Genomic DNA, 23,064 nt, shown 5'->3' with positions numbered 1-23,064 from the left:
TATCTAAACATACAGCTAGATTTTGTGCTGCATCATGTAATAAGGGAGCTCTTGTTTCCATTTTTATGAAACTGATCGGGTTTTTACAAACTTTTCTTAGAAGAAAATTCCATTGTTGGTCATAATTTAGTTGTTGCAATCCAAAACCGAAAATCTATTATCAAATGTTTATACACATTTATTAAATTTGATTTGTTTCATGTTTGTAAAAACCGAATATTACTATCGATTTTTCACTCACTTCTTCATATGCAGAAATTTTAAATTTTATGTTATAGATAACAATGCAGATGTCAATATTGTCAGAATTTAACTATCAGTTAAAAGATTATTTTAACTATATATTGATTTCAAACGAGTGGAGCCATCTGATACTGGATTTGAGGAAAAACTGGTTTCTGTTTCTACAATTCATTTAACTCGAATTCGTAAAAAGTGATGAAAAAATTTAGACTATTTCTCATACAGCATGATAATCATTCGCATAATGGGTAAAAAAATATATATAAATTCATAGTTTATTTTAATTAGTTTTTTAGAAATTTAACTGTTGTTTATATCTGAACAGTGAAATTGACAGTTTAAAAAAACTAATTCAGGGGGAGAAGGGATGAGAAGCTTCCGGCATGGTGGTTGGTTCTCGCCGGCCTGGTGTGTTCAGAAACGTTATGGAGTTGCTATCTCCTACCGATGATAGGACGTGCTTCCAATGGAAAGGTTTGAATCGTGGCTCGTGGTGGCCCTTAGGACTCAACCATGGTTCTCACCAACGGCTTTCCGGTCATTCAATATATCCGAATATCTAAAGCCGCGTTCCGATGACCTGTGCGCGCTTTGAGACCAACAAAATTTGCCATATTTCCCCTCTCTTGTGAATTTCCGGGATTCTTTTATGTCTCTTCTTTTTACCGACAATTTGCGGGAAGCTCCGGACTAACGTCCACAGGCGTGGGTGGTCCAACACTGGGTCAGTTGGCATATTTAGGGCCATATCCGTAAAGGCCACAAGTCATCGGAACGCGGCTTATGAGCGGGGAAGAATAGCCATTTTGTAGTTATATTTAATTGTAGCAGAAGTTAATAAATTCAGATGTTTGTAATTTTTATTGTTTTTTTAGCATTTTTTTTTTTTTTTTTTTTTTTTTTTTTTTTTTTTTGTTGTTGATGTTAGTTCATCATATCATTATTTGCTTCAAATTGATTTTAATGATTAGTTTTGGGTTTCACTTATAGTTATGAATAGTAAATCATTATGAATAGAAGAAAAACCAGCTGAAAGTAAATAAACCTTTTAATGTTAATATATATTTACATCTAAAGTATACTGCAAATAATATTATTTTTAATTTCTTAAATATACTCTGCCAATGCGCTTAAGATTTTCTACCACAACTTTCATTACCTAAAATGTGACAATCATATCTGAGATTTTGCTAACAGAATAACAAACCGTCTAGACAGGCACATCTTCTAATGTTAGTAAGGAAAGAGATTTCAATAAAGTTATGTAATAAGATTCCAGTACTAAAAAGTGACAGACAAAATCATATCAACTCGAAGAATCTTTTATTTTAGAAGTTGATATTTTAAAACTGTCAAACTACCCTTCTCTAAAATGCTATTGTGTCATGTACTAACTTTAAAAGCACATAAAATTGATATAAAAACGTGAACAACAATTCCTATCGTGATTGTCTTGGATAAATTGCTATTTCAAAAAATAACTTACACAAAATGTAAAGAAAATTGAAAATGTGCACTTTAAAGTTGCACCACCAAAAAGTAAATAAACGCGTTAGATTTTGAGTGATTCATTTTTTATGCAATGGAAAACAACATACTCCGTTCTAAATGGAAACAAGAAAGATTCTTTCAAATGTCAATTCGAATCCGTAAACAATTTTAGCGTATTGTAAATTGCATACCAAAAAGTATACACAGCTTGAAAAATTACTTCATTCGCAATTAGTAATATATCTAAAAGTTTCGTTACTAAGATTATTTAATGTATTAATTAGCATCATGACATGGTTGCATCCATTGATGGAATATTTACAAACCAAAATAGTTAAGAAAGAAGTAATTCTGAATTTCCCCCACACTCGCTGGATATATATATATTTGGATATGCTGAAGATTAGCTATAAATAGTAAATAACTAAAATAGTTTTAAAAAAAAAATCTCCCCAGGAGAATGGCTGTTTATCTCGCTAAAGCCATCATAGACGTGTAAATACAGTAAAAATAGAATCTCTAGAGCAATATTCGTGCATGAATTTCGCGAAAATACACTTCAGTAGTCCTGCAGCTTTTATGTCCCACCTGGAATTCAAAACGTCTGTAGAAAATCTTCACGAAAGTAACATTACATATTCTCCAACGAATCTGTAATAAGATCATCCAGAGCGACGAAAGGAAAGAAAATGATGCTATTCGCGCATCATAACAATACCTTCTTCCACATATGGCAGCTATATATATTCAGCTATATTTGGAAATGGCAAGTGTTATATTCCCATGTTATTTCGCCCACTCTCTTATTAGACTTCCCACTACAAATTTTGTTTCGCATCGAACCAATCTTAAACCTCATCAAATTTTGCATATAAAACAGAAACATAACAATAACATTAAGTGCATCATATAAAAAGAAGGAGAAATTTCTGTGGTATTGTAAGTTAAATCAATTGTAATACCAATGATACTGTAAAAGGCAACTTAAAATATGTCTCCGAATTCCAAGTTGAAGAAGCTCAGATAATTTTTTTACACCTGAAAAATGACAATGAATAAAACAGGTGCAATTCTTTAAAATCAAAATGACTTTCTTACTTTTAAAGGATTAAAATCCCACCGTCCGATACCGCCTTCACCATCACTATAGGATTAAAAAGCCTTATTCGAAAATATACTTAGCGCTTAACGCCACGCCATGCTACGCCACGCCATACCACACCACACCACACCACACCTCCGTTTCTAGAGCACATATGGCCCCTTTCCATATTGATAGATGTAGGTGGAGTTTATTGGGAAAAAAAGAAAAAAATTATTCTACAATTAGTTACAATGAAACATGCGAAATTAACAAAAAAAATGAAAAAACTAGAATGAAAAATATCTCAAGTACAACAATTATAAAAAAAATGAGGTACTAGAGAAGAATGAAAGATACACTATGAATATAATTCGAGGCATATTAAAATATTGCAAGGAAAAGTTGATAAGATTAAGCTAATTCGAATAATTCTCCATCACCAACTAAGAATTTTATCATGCAATTTATGTTATTATTATTATTAATATTGCAGATGCTCCAAAGAGAGAACAATTTTATTACTACCTTGTAATGAAAAAATAATAATTCCTAGTGGGGAAAAAATTACTCATTTGTCACATTTTTTTCTGATTTATATTTTTATCCCATTCATCGTATATTTTCGATTCTTGTACTCATTTCATTTCCTTAAGCTCTATAAAAATATGAATGTGAATGATATAATGCTGGAAGGCTTGATATTCCTTGATTTAGTTGCTCAGCAATGCGTATTAACTAATTTGTTGATCAGGAGCTATTATTGTACATGTCAATCTCTCCGTTTCATTATATTACTAATGAGCCCAAAAAGCAACTTCCTAAAACTCAAAATAAAATTATATTTCTGATAGATAAAGCATTTTCCTTTTTTTAATATTACCAGTTTTTATTTTTCGTTTTTATGACACATACCATCAAAAAAATGAAAAAAAAATCATGTCTGATACTTGTATTACCGGACTGATTTCAGATTGAATTTAATGAGTTACAATACATGGAAGGGTTAATGTTTAATTAAGTATATCGTGTACATAAGTTTTTACCGACATTTCTCAGATTAAGATTCATTTTCATTATTTCTGCTTAGTATTATTGAAAAAATTAGTGAAAGTACTCACTCTTTCGCGATCTCATTTTCATTTAAAGAGTTTTGCTGAGAGAGCATTGTAGCGAAATAAAAATTAAAATTAAGCATTTATTATGAATAACTAAAAGGAAATTAAATTCACACTATGTTTTGGCAAATGAGAAAGTGATCAAATGTCTTAGTGTTTCCCCCATCCCTTAAAATTGTTAAGCAACCTGCAGGAATTTCAGCAATTCCAAAATTATATTTGATTCCGCTTGGGATCGCGAAACAGAGTTGACTTTTACAGAAATAACTCCAATACTTTTCACGTATTTCTTTCTAATAATGTACAGGGTATCCAAAAAATTACTTGTACTCTTTGAATATTTATTATAAGAACAATTAATAGCATACATCAAAGTTTACTTAAAATTAATAAATACTAATGTAGAATCTTATCAATTATCAGAAGTCTTCTTACCCCCAATTAATTAATTCACCGATTTTGTATTTTTATAACATATCTAACTTTATAATAATAGTGCTTGTTAGAGTGATATATTGCCACCACAAATAATATGTATGCAGAATACTTCAAAAGTTTAAATACGCATCATTTCAAGCCACTTTTTTTTTTTAAAAAAAAGGCAAAATTATTTTTTTTTCTGAATCAGGAGCAATGCTATACACATGACAAAAATATAAAAACATTAGGACTTTCGCTAAAAAAAATTTTTAACCTTAAAAATGATTTTTTTTTTTCCTTTTATTCTAGTTTACAAAGTATAAAAATATTTATACGTTAGCTAAGATTTAAATAAAACCAAGTAAGCATTTTAGTGCTTAAAAAGTGCTGGATGTATAGTACTGCTCCCACACTCTTGATGGGTTTGCTTTTCGTTTATCAGCGAAGTTTAAAAGTAGTTTTGATTCAAAAGATAAATTTTCTCCCTCTTTCTCTTTTAATGTATTGAAATAAAAGCAGCTCTTAAAAAGATTTTTAAGTTTATTTTCTTTATTTATTTAAGTCTCAACTTCTTGGAAATATTTTGTTCAAAAGATCTAAAAATGGAAATGGAATGGATCTGTAGTTATTGATAATTCATATTTCTTATTCTCCGAATGTTTTCTCTTGGCAAATTCTTTCCAAACTATTTTTCAATGTTTTGTATTAAAATCACAAAAATAGAAGTTCAATCATAGATGTATATCCTGGCGCCATCTACTGACTGGCTAAATCATATTTTTGGAGGATAATGTGATTTTCTTTATCATTATAAAACAAAAGTATTGAGATGAGATGAGATGAAATAATAAATTTTCATCGGTAATATTTATGAAAAATTTTTTAATAAACTAATGTCAAACAAAATTCGATAATTGATTGAAAAACACATATTTGTCAATTAGGGCTTAATTTGTGGACTGAGATCCCAAAGTAATTCTGGATTCACTGAAAATTTTATAGGGATATTTTGCTTCAGATTCTTCAGTATTTCAAATGTAGATAAAAATAATTAAGGAAACTACCATGACTTAGAACATTTCATTAAACCTCATGGAATAACTATAAACAGTTGAATTTCTTTTTATCATAGTTTGTAATTAAAATTTTATTTATTAAAGTTGGAATACCATTAAATTTCTGCGACGGAAATATATCGCTGTAAGAGTTTGAGATTCTTTCCACTATGAAGTAATCAAAGGAATAAGTAAAGCTCCTGCAGCCCTTTTTAAAATTAATATGCTTCCCTATCATGAAAATAAGTTATTTCTCTTATAAAACCTTTTTAATAATGATTCGAAATAATGATTTCAATTTTTAACAAATATGATCGCTTAATAACCATTAAAATAAAATAATTTCACTTCTCACAATAAATGAGTGAAAATAATACATAAAGACTATTTAGAAACAAGAAGATAAAAAAAATGGTGGCGAAAAATGGATTTTCATCAAAATAAAATATTTCTAAACAATATATATATAAAGTGAATTATAATTAACCTGTAACTCAGAGCAAAAATAAATTTACAAAGTCTCACTAGATTTCTCTAAAAATAAATATAATGGGAGAGGATAAAAAAAAAAGAAATTGTTTAGCATCAGTTCCAACCTTTTTCAATATCTTCCAGACAATCACATTCAACCAAATATATTTTTATAGTTAAAAATTGATATTTATGGAATGGAAATGCAACACTATTTCAATGAAAATAAAAATTAGATTAAAAAAAACTTACGACTTTTAAAACAACGGCTAAAGAACTGATTAAAAAATTTGAAAGTTTTAGTTATATTACTCAAGATAATTTCATGGGGGGGGGATTGTTTTTTTTTCTTTTCTTTTTTATTACCTGGTGCTATTGCCTTGCCTCGGAAAGGACTCCTCTTGAAAGTAATGGGTATTAATCTCCTTTTATATGCTATTTTCAATTTATGAAATCTTGTAATAGTGATTGCGACGACTCAAGAATTATTTCAATTCAAAATTTTAGGTTTATTAAAATGCATCTTGTAAATAATATTCATTTTCAATTTCTATTCTATTCCAAAATTCCACTTCATTGAAGTATCATGGGTATTTTGCTAATAACATTTACTTTATTCGTATACTTTCCATTTTATCAAAAATTAGAGCGCTTCAAATTTTAATTACAAGAAACTGAGGTATAGCTGAGTGATGATTATGATTTCTTTTAATCAATGACTAAAATTTTCCTTACAAAAGGTGAAGCTGTAGTGCCTTCATTTTGATTTTTTTTAATGCTTTCTGCTTAAGAACTTGTCGTACAAGAAAACCATTGAAATATCATTCCTCCAGCATAAGTAATTCATAGAAATCGATGACCCTGTTGATAGTTTTGTCCCTTTGTCCTATTGTAAGCAAGAACTAGACTGAAAGCTTGTAAAAAGTTTGAAGAATATGACAAAAGTCTGCCGGGAGGACAACAGGTGTTATTTTCGAATGACTTGTAAAGAAGATAAATATTTTCCTAGAGACGAAGCATTTAAGTTGCAAGTTTCGATAAAATTGAAAATACTCGAATTCGAATAAGATAATTGTTATTAGCAAGGGAATAAAAGGAGGAAAGCATTTTCGTCGAAATATCATCCTTACAAGAGCATTTTGATTTTATCTAACCATTACGGAATAAGGAAGGAAGGAAGGAAGAAGGGTAAAAGTGTATGCTATAATATAATCAAATTTCGCATTGGCTCTACTTAATATTTAATACAAATTTCTCATACGAAAGCATGATAGCTTATTAATTTATTCACTGTATTTGGATATGAAGATTTTTTTATATATAACATTAAAAAAATACAATTCATATGAATAACAACATTTCAAATCTAGAAAGTACGTGTTTTCCATCTATCGAAATTGTTAAGCATCCGAATTATAACGCTCTATCAATAAAGTATCTTTTATTAAATTTCAAAATTTTAAAAATTTGGTTATAGGAAACTACTTTATACTAAGAAATACCTAAATTTTATACTAAAATTAGCTTTCACCGTTTTTAAAAACAAATAAAAAATATTTAATATGCAATATAATGTTAAGACAAGCTTTATGGTACATGAATTAAATATGAAGAAATGACCAAACTATAACTTCCAAAAAGACTTAACCCGAAACGATAAATGATAAAAAGAAAATGTTGGAATGGTCAATTTTTCTTCATAATTTACTTCAGAGGACTGAATTGGGGCTTTCTTTTCTGTGTCTAAATTCTGCTTTCCCCGAATGAAGTAAATAAACTGATAAGAAGTCCGGAAGGAAAATGGTACATTACCAGCAATAATACATTCTTCTCTTATTACAGTTGGAGGTTCACTAACTTCCAAGAAATATATCAAACAACAGTGCTAAAACGGCAGCGAATTTCCGAAAGTATATAAATATGACAAGTAAAACAATAAACTGTAGATATCTTAGAATTTGAAAGTGTCAAAAAATGTCTTGCATTTATAACCTTAATTAATGCAAAATTTCGCATAGATTCTGATAGTTTTATTTTATAATATCTCTAAATAATATGTTTAAGTTCAATAAAATGCCCTCACTTTTGGTAAACAGTGTCAGTTTGAAAACTATTTCTCAAAAGCTCAAGCATGTTGATTTTCATATTAACATTTCCATTAAGCAATACATTAAATCATTACTAAGAATGTTTTTGCACATAAAATCTTCTTATCAGAAAGCACATTAAATAAAGAAAACAATTACCGAAACTTTTATAAGCTTTTGTTATATATATATTTTTAATGACATTTTGTGAAAGTTTTGTACATTGCATTATCTATGCAAAAGAGCTGCTTTCGTATTCTATTCAATAGTGTTTCTTTATTATTATTATTATTATTATTTTACTTAACTTCATATAAGTTCGTATTTTGTACGATATTTTGCCTCTGGTCTTTATTATTATTATTATTAATTAAAGACCTCACAAATCACTTCTTCAAATGTAATCAGCTAACATTTGTCCCAAACAAAATTTCGCCTCAATAGTAGTCGGAGAATTTCCCGCCTTGTCTTAACATTTATTTTAAAACAAAAACAAAAAAAAGTTAACTTAAAGAGCTATTGAAAGACGTTATTTGTTTCTCGTTTTATTTTAGCCATCTTATATTCCTGTAGGAATGTTTTTGCAAAAGTGTGATGCCTCCCCAAAAATGCTAAAAGCATGTTGTTCTGAAAGTTTTTGGTTATTTGTGCGTATCTTCAAAATGATTTAACGCAAATGGATAAAATAGTGATATTTTTTAGGTCTTGTTTCCTTGATTGGCATAAAAAATTTTATGAGTTTTTAACTTGTGAATGTAAAAATCAATTAAAAACATATGCTTTCATATTTTAAAAAAAACATAACTTTATTCTTTCTCTCTGAGCATTCTACTGTAAGTTAAGAATTATTGTCAAAGATTCATTATATCTTGAAATATATTGAAAGAGCAGGAAATCTCATTTAACATTTAGAATTCGAATTTGCAATTGCTTACACTCATCAACAATTTACTCAAAATTGAAACTTTTCAGCTTTTTTAATCTATTTCAATCTGGAAAATTCAGATATGTATTCGAAATCGGGTGCTGCTATTTGAAAAATTAAGTTTGAATAAATCAAAAGATGGAAACGACAACTTACATGAAGAAATGTTTTATATTCTTATAGAGAATGCATTTCTATAGCGATAGACATTTACGGTTTTATTATGAAGTAATTAGTGTCACTATAAATAGCATTATACTGATACTTTCTTACGGATATTACGGCAATAATGTAAGTCCTGTTCTTTTATTATTTTTCTTTTCAATTTTTTTCATTTGAATTTTTGAGATCAAGGATATGTCTTGTCGATTCATTATAACTTAAGCTACATATATTGATAGTAGATCAGTAGGTCAACCGTATTTTTTGTTTGGTAAACAGCTCTCCGAGTGCAACAGCGGATGTGAAAACTGTTAAATCTAAAGAGTTTGTTGATCTACTGTCTGGTTGTTCCTTCGGTAAAGTTTTATTAGAAAAAAGCTAACTGGGTTAGTGATTCATTAGATATTGATAGAACAGCTTCATCTGTAGTAGAATATAAGCCCTCAACCTTGCTCTCGGATTCTGCTACAAATTCGTGATCTTCAATTATGTCTACTTTTAAGAGGACAAATTCTCTTGTTCTATAGTTTTTCACAGCATTGGCAAGCATTTGAACTTTTAGATAGCACCTGCAAAACCCTTCACAAAGATCAAAGAGAGTTAAGCTTCAAGCGTTTGCTTTGAGTCATTACATTATTTCTTCGTGGTATTTATATTTAACCTTTAGGTTATGAAAACCAAACTCAGAAAAATTCCTCTAACTGTGGGTCTTCAATGAGAAAAACGGGAAAATGCCTTCCCCTTCTTTTACCCACGTTTGTTGAAAATGACCCCTAAGATTTTGACCACTCGTAGTGTAGTCATCTTTCCCCACCGTAATAAACAGGTTGTTCTTTAGTGGTTTTGTCTTTGTCAGGATCCTAGATATGGCTTTGTATCACGGTTTTATTTCATTTTCTCCTTAAATTGGTAATTCACTAATTTTGCAGAGGACATTATGAAATTAAATATTACGATGGTGCATAAATAAAATTAAACGTTCTGCTGTTTCTGGCTAATTAAACAAATCTTCACCAATTTTATAATAATTTATTCATAGAGACAATGCGTATAGAAATTTCCAGAGCAGTTATTTTGGAATGTGGAATATAATTGAAATTTATTAAATGTCAAAGTTATTGCTGAAACTATAAATTTGTTTCTTTTAAAGTTTCAACATTGAAATGCAAACATTTTATTTTTGTATTTCTAAGAAATCAATTTTTTATAAACGAGGTATGATTTATGTATAATATTTTCAGACTAATTACTTGTATTTTCTATTTAAAAATACTCACTTCTTTCCTTATATATCATATAGGTTACACTATTCTTCTATTCCATAGACTAAAATCATAATTGAATATTTCAATAATAATATACTACGTACAAAATCGATTATAATTTTTATTTAATGTTGTTCGCAACATTTGTAATATAAATAAATACTAACTTTCTCACTATGCTTTTAAAACTTAGTATGCAGGTCGAAAATTTAATTTTTTTGATGAGAATTAGATTTATTTAATGTGTCGCATGTATCGCTTTTTCGAAAAATACACTTAATTATACAGAATACACCTTATTATATAGAATTTGACATATTCGGTAATTGAATTTAAAAAATGTATTTTTCTATCCAGAAATTTTCTGAGATGCAAATAATTATTAAATTTTAAAAATGGAATTCAGTAAAGTAAAAGTGGACATGGTTTACATGGAATTTGATATGCAGATGTCGATTATCATTTATATGTTAATTCATGCGCATAAGTGAATATAATCGGCAATTTGTCTATAATCTACTACTTTTCAACATAATATTATAGTTTTTGTCATATTATGTTGAAAAGTGCATTGCTTTATTTCTGAAAATTTTTTAGTTCTTTTTTCTCAAAACAGCATTATAAAACTTCAACCTGCATGAATTTTCGATACAGTTTAGCATTCGCTATTAAAGATTAATATTAGGAATGACAAAGTGATGTCACAAAATTATGGAATGGGTTAAAAACGAAATTCGATTCCATCTAGTATAATTCATGAATGAAATTACGCTTACTCCTTTCATACACTCAATATTGTTTGTTTTGGGAAAAAAGGTGCTAACACATGGCTCTAAAAACTCGACAGTGACAACATTAATTTGAGACTTTTGCTGGCAGCAATCTCCTGACCATTGGGTACGACACAATAGGAATAGGGAAATGTTTTATGGGGCAATTTGAGTATTGCTGGAGAGTTTATCGGGGAAAGGAAATTCTCAACTCATTGCTCGCACAACAGTTGTACCGGCCCGTAAGGGAAGATGGTGCAGCCAAAGGTAAAAAAAAGGTAAAATTTCTCGTAGACCCAAATTTGAATAATTTTTTAACTCATTTATGAAATTTCTTTCACATAGAATATCTAGAAATGTATATCTTTCTTGAATTGAAATATTTTCTGGCATAGTATTCAAAATAAAAATTTAAAAAAAAAAAATGTTTACTTATCCAACTTCCATTTTCTAGATTTCCAGGAAAGTAGTTATCTCATTTTCATAATTAACATATGCCGTCATAAGCGCGTATTTAAAGGCATTGACCAAATACGGGAAATATGCATTTGAATAATACAAATTAAAGCAAGATATTAAAAGCTTTGTCATTTTATATTCATTTAATTTTAGTAGGAAAATTAAATCATCTAAAAACAATATAATTTACACATTTGTGGTACACATGCCATAGTTTTAAAGACCCTTCTATAAAGCCTTCATTCTTCTTCCTATCCAGTAATGTCAAAAAAACGTTTAAATACTACTCTAACTAGAAGGAAACTTAACTGATGTATTTAACAAATCATAACATTAAATTAATTCATGAGTAAAATTCAGGAAAAAAAAACAGATGAATATGTTTCACTTTCGCGTTTTTCATGATAATTGAGATAGAAACAGACACTGAGCATTACAAAAACTTTAGATTTATGTTCTACAAACTAGAGCTGCCACAGTTCATGTGTTTGATGCCCATTTTCTGTAATGCAAATAAGTTACCGACACTCAAAGGGTAAGACATTACAGACCAATTGTCTCGAATAACATGGATATCCAGCTTTTCGACGTAGACATTTCGAGTCCATAAACATATTGAAAAAGTATCCGAGATAATCTTTTTAGTTATCAGTAAATAATTCATCCACTGATTTCTACTTATTTATTGAATTTATCCATTATCAGCTTCTCTCTTCTCGGATTGCATTCTGAACACCTGATTAATTTATTCCTTTCAGTGGGTCAAGCTGATGAGGAGAAGACTTCCATGGATGATATTGAAGGGAATATCCCTTTTCTTCATTTTTGCCCAAATCTGTCAGCAACGATGTTTAATGAAGAAAACGGAATTTTGCAAACCAATCAATTTGTAGACTGAAAAGCAAAAGTTTATTAATCCTATTTGCAACTCTAGACTTATGTTGCAAATGAAATTCGAACCGTAGAAGAGAGGTACAAGACACATTTGTCCCCTAAACATATTGTTGCTGATCTCTGTAAGGAGAGCAAGTATTTGTTTTAGACAGAGAAATATAATTAGAAGTATAGAAGGAAAGTTGAGAACATAGTAATCTAATTTGATCATAATCAAATTTCCTATGGGCTATCAGTTAAAGGAGGTCCTGTGAAATGGCCAAATGTCAGTGGGCCAAGCTGATGAGGAGAAGACTTTCTTCGATGACATTGAAGGGAATATCCATTTTTACCCAAATCTGTCAGCAGCGATGTTTAATGAAGAAAACGGAATTTTGCAAACCAATCAATTTGTAGACTGAAAAGCAAAAGTTTATTAATCCTATTTGCAACTCTAGACTTATGTTGCAAATGAAATTCGAACCGTAGAAGAGAGGTGCAAGGCACATTTAGCCCCTAAACATCGCGTTGTTGATCTCTGTAAGGAAAGCATGTATTTGTTTTAGACAGAGAAATATAATTAGAAGGAAAGATGAGAACACATCAATCTAATTTGATTATAATCAAATTTGCTATGGGCTATCAGTTAAAGGAGGTGCTGTGAAGGGTTGATAAAAACAGTACAGAAAAATATATTAGAATGCCATTAATATTGAATGTTGTGCTTATATTTTAATATTAACTGAAATTTAATAAGTGGGATATTTTCGTTTCTTAATTTAATTTCTGTTCATTTTATTATTCGATTAAAAACCTTTTTAAGTTCTTTAAATAAACAAATTACATTTTGTACATCATTTAATTCATCTAAGATTTTAGATTGAAATGTAGGAATTTGACTATGATTACCTTTCGCAACATTAGCATATGGCTTATAAAAAAAATAGGGTTTATTGTTCTACAGATTTTTAAGCATTTTGGAAACTTTAGACCATATTTAAAGGTTGAGCTAAGGATAGGTTATACCAGAATGTATATCATTTTTGTGTGTCTGTTCATTTAGTTATGTTGCCAGTTCTATGATCATAGTAAGCAACAATTTTAATATTGTGTTTTATGAAAAAAAAAAAAAAATAGAAGCTTCAGTACAAAGTCATTGCATTTAGAGCACTGAATTGTAATATTTCTTCTTGAGTAACGTTAAGTTGTTACTTGCAAATACGGCAATTATTCAATTGATGAATTTTTCAGCTATTCTAATTTCCAAAATAACCTGGATTAATCAGAGTTTTCTTTTATTCTTATATTTCCCGTTCATGCCACTTTTAAAAAATTAAAATCTGAATACTTGAATCATATTTCGACTTCAAATTCATCAACATTATGAGACAGTCATCGGATATTAAGACTTTTATAGAACTATCTTTTTAAAAAAAGAATAAATTCTTTTCTTTTAATTTTTAAAGCAGATTACGTTGTTGGAGTAAATCTCAACCGGTACCGGATTATTGGATAAAGCCTCAAGACTTTTTGTAATATTTTCTAAATAATATAATTGTCCCTTTTATTTAATTTACAAAGGTCGTGAACTTGAACTTATTTAAATTAAAATCAAGTATTGTTTAAACTTTGAAAGTTTATACTAACAGTATTCCTAATTATCTTTTGTAATTTTTCATGTTTGTAATTCTAAAAAAAAAGTATTTATGGTCTTAAAAAAATACCTCAATCTATAATTAAATAGGATTTAGATAGTGTTAAAAAAGAAAAGCAGTAGTATTACAACGACTGAAAAAATTAGACTTACATTTTCTGCTGCAATTCGACACCAGAAACCGATTATTTGTCGATTCACTTTTATTAAAACTTTCTTCGAGAAATAGATGGCGCCACGAGACGATCAAAACATACTTGGCTTTGAATTTTAAACATAATTTACTTACAAAATAAAGTTCAGTGTAACAAGCAATTCTTTTTTAAGAGTTTTTTAAACTTTGAATCCCAAGCGGGGCCACGGAAACATTTGAAGCTGATACTTTCCCCCCTGATTTTTCAAATATCATCCTGTAATCCATCTTTATTCATATCTTTTCAATAAAATGTTATAAACAGCAAATTTATTCGAACTTAATCTTTTTGTTTATTATTAATTTGTTTTATTTTAAACTAAGTCTTTTTTATAAGAACATTTAGAGTTTCATAAAAAATATTCATAAATGGGGTATTGAATATATAGGATGATTTGAAAACTTTTCCTTTAAGCTTTAAGCAAGGTAAACTTTAAGGATACTTAATGCATACCTAACCGAAGGAACATATAAATGAAAATGCCATATTTAAGTGCTGCAAAGCATTATTCGACCTAATAAAAACTGGACATTTCTATCCATCATAACTCCGATGTGGAGAAAGCAAAGAGGGAGGGGGGGACAGCATTGCTGAAATAGCAGATGTTAGTGTATGATGCAATTAATAGAAACAAAGTTAGGCAGCAGTGTGTTACCAGGCATAACTATACATCATGAACTATTTCAGCTTTTGCATTGAATGTTTTGTGATGTTAGATCTTTTATAATAAATAATCATTGCAGTCAGTAGCAGTTAATTTCACAGAAGTTAATATCACGAAGCTTTAGGTGTAAATAGTTCCTGATAAAACATACATAAATTTGGAAATTTTTCTCAATACAAACGAATTTTTCCTTCGCCTCTATACTACATGCATATTTGTCGCTTTCCAGAAATGATGCACAATTTTATCCTATTTTCGCTATGACTGATCAATGATCATTCAAATAGCCCAGTTCACTTTAGACCAAACAGCGCCTTTTAAGGCACACATGCGTTCCCACCAATCTATAACATTTTTCTTTCATATATCTAATCCATTTGAATTTTTGATGGAAAGCTTTCGAATTACTTTATATTTGCCATCGAATTAGAACTGTAGGTGGGGAAATTTTTAAAAAACTCTGTTGTAAAAAATATTTCAAGAATTAAAAATGTAATCTGCATATCCTATGAGCAGATAAAGGGTTTCAGATGTTATAAAACTACAACTATAGTCTAAAATGATATAATCCACATTTGTGAAAATTTCATATTTAAACTCTCAATATATTGTATATATAATATTTTATATTAAATATAAATAGTATGATTTCGATTAAATCAATGTATATGAATGAGTACATTAAACATAATTATTCATATCTTATCAATCACTTTTCAATTTAATGAGAATGACATCCAGTTCTGAAAGAACAGAAGAACTATTTAGTTTTGAACCTCCTAATTTGAGGAAACATACTCAGGAGCTCCATAAAGAGGCCCGAGTGCAAATATATGAGTATATATGGCATGAAAAGAGGGATGCGTGAAGTTTTAGAAAGAACCTGAAGAATACCAAAACAAAGAAAAAAAATATCGTTTAAGAATAAAGCTAAAAATATGAATAAGATAAAAATTGCAAAACGGAAAAATCAAAAAGCAGTATTATTGATTTTTTTTTCTAATTTTAAATAACTTTCCCGACAGTAAATATACTATTGAATAAATTTTCATTCACCAGAGCTCATTATTTACACCAGAATTGTTTCCACTGATCGGTTTCAGAGCGCAAGTATTTATTTCAATTCAAATTCAGTTTCTTCTAAATGCGATTTTATTTTTTTATTTTGAAGGAGAAAGCAACGGTCTTGATTCACTATGTGTGGTGCGTACTATATTCTATTCTACCTTCTTCAAATTTTTATCTTTGTGAACTTGCCTCTGATTTATTACTGCAAATATGTTTTAAAGAATAATTAAATTTTTCAGCTCATTTTTTAAAAATTTCAGTACAACTGAAAATTAAACAGAATTATTTTTAAAAACTTTCGAAGTAATGGCTTCCTTTATAGATGCAATTCTTTTTTATTTGAAAAATAAATAAATGGATTTCTTAATAAATCCATTATACAAAAAAAAAAAAAAAAAAAAAAATCAAGTTTCCATAAATACACTCAAATAAATATGAGTTTTCAAGTTTTGAAGGAAATATATTCAAAAATTCTGTTTAAAATTATCGCCGTCAGTGTAGCATTTCTTCGCTGAATAATTTGCACAAATCACCCCCCCCCCCAACTATACTTTTGAGAAATTTTGAATCCAATCTTAAGCTTTTGTGTTCGGTTTCTTTGAATGAACTGCATAAATGCAGAAATATGAATCGGCAAAAAATTTATGTTTCTTTCCTTCAAATAAACAGAGAAGAATGTAGAGAACAACATGGGGAAATCTGGATTTAACTCATTATTTGGGACAAAAGTGTGCCTGAAAAATCACGAATTCTTCCTTAGAAAATATTTTAAATAAGATATGTAGCTTGCAGTTGCGCTGTATCTTACAATATAAATGTAAGATATGCAATGAGCATGCCATATTAATTTTTTTTTAAATCTAACAACGATATATATATATATATATATATATATATATATATATATATATATATATATATATTTCCGATTGAGAAAAACTATGTACTTAATTTAAAATTTGCGTTGAAGTTCGATATTTATTGCAAATTAATTCAAATATATAACGTATACAGTTTAAATTTTATCAATATTCAGTATTAATATTTTAATTACTATTATTTTAAAATCTTGAAGCATGCCATGTATCCTTTATCTCAGTATAATAGTACGAAAGAATAATTAATGTTGTCAATTAATTTTTTCTGTACAAAATTTTCCGTTGCACACAAATTTAAATAATGGGCTACATTTCTGTATAAATCATTATTTTTCAAATTTTTATTATTTGAAATTGAAAATAGAAATGTAATTGATAATTAAACTGAAATTGAAAAAATATATACTTAAATATAGTAATCCATCCGGCAACTTTCTCTTTTTGTTTTGAAAGAGAAATTTTCAGACATTTCAGTTGGCGTATCCACAGCTAAAAGAATTAATCTGCTGATGATTGTTCGTAAAGTCTAATCCTGAAACATCTAGGAACACAAATATGTCATTCTGGTGAAAAATGATCTTTACAATCTTTTTCGTATAGCAAGTTGACTATAACTGTATATTTGGTAATATACTATAGCTCATTAAAGTTCCAGTTAATTTTCCCAATAAAAAGAAATTCGTCTTTCTTTTGAGAGATGACGCATATAGTCAATTAAGTTGTCTAAATAAAGGTTCTACTTAATAATACTGGCTTGTGTGTGTTTGTGTGCGTGCGTGAGCACTAAATGCAAAAATGCTAGTGTGTTGTGGAAGTTTGGAGAAGTTACAGATAATTTGTACCACATTTAATTTATTATAGTATTGTTATAATTCAAATTAATTAAATCCATACCAAAATAGCTGCCCTGTAGCTTCACAATGGAGCATTAAATACCCTAGATCAGTTACAGGCAAATTTACCGAATTTACATCTGTAGTAGGAAAAATCATTATCTGTTCTCCTTTTGCGAAGTTATTTTCTACTTTCTTCGAGTTTTACTGTAGAATCGTTGATCTTATAATATATAATTATATTATTTTTATATTAATCCATCATTTGACCTTCCATTATTCATTGCATCTTTGTTGTTTTTATTATTTGCTTGATGTAGAAGTCTTATAATAATATTATTACATTAATTCATTAACATTCCATCATTTGGAATGTTAATGGCATTTAAACTATCGTTTTGGTGTTTGTCACTTTTACTTTTTATTATAACTGCTGTCTCACTCATTGTCTTTTCGCTTGTTATGAAGTTCCGTTTTTATTGGTTAGTTTCAATTTTCGTTGTAATTTTTAGAATTAAGAAGTCAATCTTTAAAGTTATTTCTTCACCTTTCTTAAAGATTTCTTTTTCTTTTTTAGTCTTTACTTCAATTCTTGTTTCGTTTTCTTTTAACTGAGATTCACAAGTGGAGGACACAGATTTTAAAATGAAGTTAAGAATGAAATTTAATACAGTGGTAGCACACTTTTAGAATGTTCATTTATTAAAATATTAAACAATAACAGCCAGTCAGAACAGAGAAAATAGCCCTCAAAATTTCAGCTTATATATAGTAATTTGTCACTGTCGCGGAGTGTTCAGAGTGCACGATAGTGTAAGGCATTCACATAGAATTCCAAAACCCTGAATTCGAGCCTAGATAAGTTTTTCTAAAAAAAATTTTCCCAAATTAAATCAACTATTTGTAAATATTTTAAATTAATATGTTATTCATTTTTATGTAATTAAAATCTATTAATTATTTTAAAGTTATAATATTTATAGACTTATAATTTTATTATTAAAAATAATTACTTTAAATTAAAGTTGTATTTCTTTTTAAAAGAAAAATAACTATAAATATCAGTTTAATTGTGATAAATATTACCTATAACTAATCAAATTGAAAAGAAATTATTTATTGATTCTACATATTTATTCTACATTTATAAATTTCTTCGTTCGTCAACACTGCTTCATGAGAAATTGAACATGAAGATTCCATTGCCATCCAGTTACTTTTACCAAGCAAATCTTGATTATAAATAACTGCATCTTTTGATCTCACTTTTAAAATTTCGGACCATATACCTACGTATTCGATAACATAACACCTGCTTTCTATCATCTGCTTGTGCATTTAATAAAATACCATCTGTTCTCTGTAATTCCCGAAATAAATATGGTTTCGAAAAGTTAGAACAAATAATTTTTCATTAATGAAACCCATAAATTTTAAACATTTCATGATTTAAAGATGATAAAAATTATTTGAAATTATTTATCATTATTGAAATATGTGAACATTTATTTTAACTTTCAAAAATTATAATTGAAGTACGATGTGAAGGAACATTTATTTTTGCATAAAAAATTAGTGACATATTAAGTGAATTATCTGTAAATTGTTAATTTAATTTAAAATAATTTTGACAGAACTTAAAAAAAAAAAAAAAAACCTAGGAGCCGTCCCTGATACTGTCTTACCGAGTGCGTTATCTATATATTCAAAGGTAACGACGAATTGCTAACATATGAGCTGTGGTGAAATTTTGAGGGGCCATTTTCTCGGAATTGACTGGCTATTACGATTTACTATTTTAATGAATTATCATCCTAAAAGTACGAAAAGTATTAAAGAAGGAACATCTATATTTCATCACAAGTTCAATTTTCCAGTTTGTGTCCTCTCTTTATGATTTGCTTCGGGTGTGGCTTGGTGTGGAGATGGGGGTGCCAGCTCAGGTATCGTCCTCGTCATCTGATTACGGTTCAAAATTATGAGGTCCGTCCCAAAATAGCCCTAGTGTTGCTTAAAACGGGTCGTTAATATAACTAAAACTGAACTAAATTATGATTTGCTTCGAGTCATTCATTGTGCGATTAAATGATTTCACGATCACTTTTTGTTGAAGTTTATTTAGGTGTGTTGTATTTGAGAGAAAAATATACCTATTTTCTTCAGATGTTTAATGCTTGCGAGTCATTCAGTTTTAGTGAAGAACAGATGTGCTGATTTAGTAAATTTGACCGTCCTTGTATGTTTATGATGTTCATGTATTTTGCGATTGTCACATAATGTCGAAAAGTTCTGATGTAATTCATTGCTATATAGTTTGTCTGGATGTGGAGCTTCCAATGATTTATTCTCGTTGTTTTTAAAGAAAGTTGTTGAGGAGTTGCCATTTTTTACCAAAAAAAGAATAAAATCTTGTATATTCTTTGAGGATAAGCGGCCTATTTTCAGAAACGGGTTGTCTTTTTGTACATTTCTGTCTTATTATGAGAGGGTTTCTGTCGAAGGGAAAATTGTTAAACTCTTGGGAGGGGGGTAATCTTTATTTAGTTTAGTTATAATAACGTCTGGTTTTAATCAATACTAGGACTATTTTGGGACGGACCTCGTAATTTGGAGCCACTGTCAGATGACGTGCACGACGCTTGAGATGGCACTCCCCTCTTTAGGCTTCCAGACTCAATTATAAGACAGTTTGAAGTGGAATCTGGTCTCGAAACTGATGCCCTCCGGTTAGAAAGCCGAGACCTAAACTACCACCAGACCCCTTATTTAGTGATGATTTGGTTTAGTTTAGTTATATTAACATCCCGTTTTAAAGCAATACCTGCTATTCTAGGACGGACCTCATAATTTTGAGCCGCGGACAAATGACGGAGACGAAGTCTGGGCTACCCCCCTCTAAGCTTCCACACCGCAGCGGCGAGGAGGGGGAGCATTTGACCCCGGTGTATTTGGCGTGCGCCAAGCCCGCTGCCACGGCCATTCTTCGGAGGAATCGGGTCTCGAACCTGCAACTCTCCGGTTCTGAAGTCGAGACCTTACCATCAGGCCACCGCGGCCCATATGTTTAGTGATGAAAGCAATTATATAAGGTAAAGAAAATAATTTTTTTCTTTGTTTCTTTATAAATGTATTTTTTATCGTGATTTTGGGAAAACGAAGAAAACACGTTTCTATTCTTCTATGTAATATAAATGGTTTCCTTAAGGGTCACTCTAGTTCCGATGTTTCAGTAGATATCATGGCGCGCATCTAAAATGACTGATGCATTAAACTAGAGCGTGATATATATAACAAGGCTTTTAAAAAGTAACTCATTTCTTTTTCAGATTATTTTCAACAGATGAAAGAAATTGCTCTTCGGATATTATTTCATGATAAATCTGTTTTGACCAAATTCGTCTAGAATCTACTTTTCGAAAGTGAAAGCAAAGATAATACGAAATGCAGAGTTTTATATCGGTTCAAAGTACAGTCCTGAACAAAGATTTTCGGTCAGGTTCAGCTTTTATTTTTATCAATTTCTTAATAAAATGACTACAAATTTAAAGGCATTCGCAACATTATAATCATCTTGGATGTCTGTTGTTTCTTTATGTTAAGTTATTTCTTCCTACTCCCGTTTCATGTACTGATTGATGCCATTGTCGAAAGAAAACTAATGCGTTAAAATAAGAATGCTTGGCCACGATCATTAAAGCGTATTCATATATTGGAGATAAGTTTTACAAAAATAATAAATTTTCATTTGCAACATCTCTTATCAGAATATTACACGATACCAATTTAACAATCCTTAACATTAATAATTCCTCGATTATAAATAAAGTCGATGAGGGTAAACGGAGACGAGGAGTTATTGGGAACTATGACTACAGACAAGCCTTAGCGAGTTGGGAAACATGTGCCTTCTTAAAGACATTCTAGAGGAAGAAGACCCCCCCCCCTCTTGTTTACTGTTATTTGCTAGCGTTTATTTACCTTAGTAGTAACCGTGCTCAGAAAAAGTGAATGATACTTCGGAAAGTTTTACTTTCAATCTCTACATCGGTTATTTGCAAGGTAAATTGTAAAATTATTATTTTTGTTTGAGATATAACGGTTATGATTGTAAGATTATCAATCAAAAGTCCAAAAATGAAAATACAAACAGGATAGTGTTCTCTATTACCCAGGCAGTTTTCATTGTAGGATAATTAGGAACAGGTTCCATAGTAATAAAAACCAGCAATTTCCATGCATTTGGAATAATTTAATATGCGCTAGAGCTACTTATACAATGTATCCTCGAAGAGGTGGACCGCTGTAATCCTGAAGCCAAGATCTTACCACAAGACATACCTTTGCCACTACACTCGTATGTATTGTTACATCGGGAAAAGAGTCGAGATAAACTATAATTTTTTTCAACTGTGAAAACACCGTTTTTATATGTTAAATATTTAATATTTTGAAACTAACCACTATGATTGATCCCTTATTTTTGATGAAGTCAATTTTGGTATTTCAAATCTTTGCTGCCAAAAATTAATCCTGTAATCCAATTTTAAAAGAGGTTCTTCCCTTTATGGAGATTCATAAATCCCTTACAATATTATTGAGTTAATACTATGATAAACTTTCTTCTTGAGTTCTTTTTAGTTTTGGATTTGATTGATATAGATATAAAAGTTGTTGAGAATTTTAAACTTTATTAAATTTACGTAACTTAAATTTCCAAAATTAAATATTTTTTTCTAGAAAAGCTAGTCAAAATACTGAATATTTTACACATTTTTTGGCTACTTCACTTTCGGTGAACTTATGTGAAAATATCTCCGTCGTTGCGTCATATTCGTCCTGCAATGCATTCAATAAGTTTCAATGCCCATAGGAGTTCAGCTTTAAATTTAAAAAAAAAATCGAAATTGGCTATTTTTGGGTACCAAATTTGACACATTATATTTCTTTTAGATATAAAATCTAGTATCAATTATGACTTTTTTGAACTGGCAGGCAATTTTGTAATTTTTCCACTTTTCACATGACTATAATGTACCTGTTTTCTCAGATTATTTAAGCTTATTATCTTCTTACAGAACGAGCAGTACACAGCAAACGGATTTTGTGGAACTTCTCTAACCAATTAGCAAAATCAGGATTCATATTTTTATTTATCCAAACTTTATTAAATATGGATTTTGAGCAGCCCATTGTTTTAAAAATTCCTTAATCTACTCTGAATAAGCTTAAAATCGCTTAAACAAACCACACAATAAACTCACGAGTCACTATCGTCAAACATTCCGCAAACTGAATGTTGCCCTTTTCGCTAGAAATTTACTCTCTCACATAGTTATAGCAGTCTCGCGCATCC

General features: G+C 29.5%; 1 long non-coding RNA gene across 1 annotated transcript in view; it reads left to right on the top strand.

Annotated features, from left to right (window-relative positions):
- Positions 1 to 23,064, top strand: part of LOC129959450 (uncharacterized) — a 314,177-nt gene that overhangs the window by 286,936 nt on the left and 4,177 nt on the right. The gene's annotated exons all lie outside the window — the stretch shown is intronic.

This window comes from Argiope bruennichi, chromosome X1 (assembly GCF_947563725.1).
Source record: "Argiope bruennichi chromosome X1, qqArgBrue1.1, whole genome shotgun sequence".
In the NCBI taxonomy this organism is placed as follows: Eukaryota; Metazoa; Arthropoda; class Arachnida; order Araneae; family Araneidae; genus Argiope; species Argiope bruennichi.
Note: the sequence above shows the minus strand (reverse complement) of the source record. Positions and strands in the feature narration are given on the sequence as shown.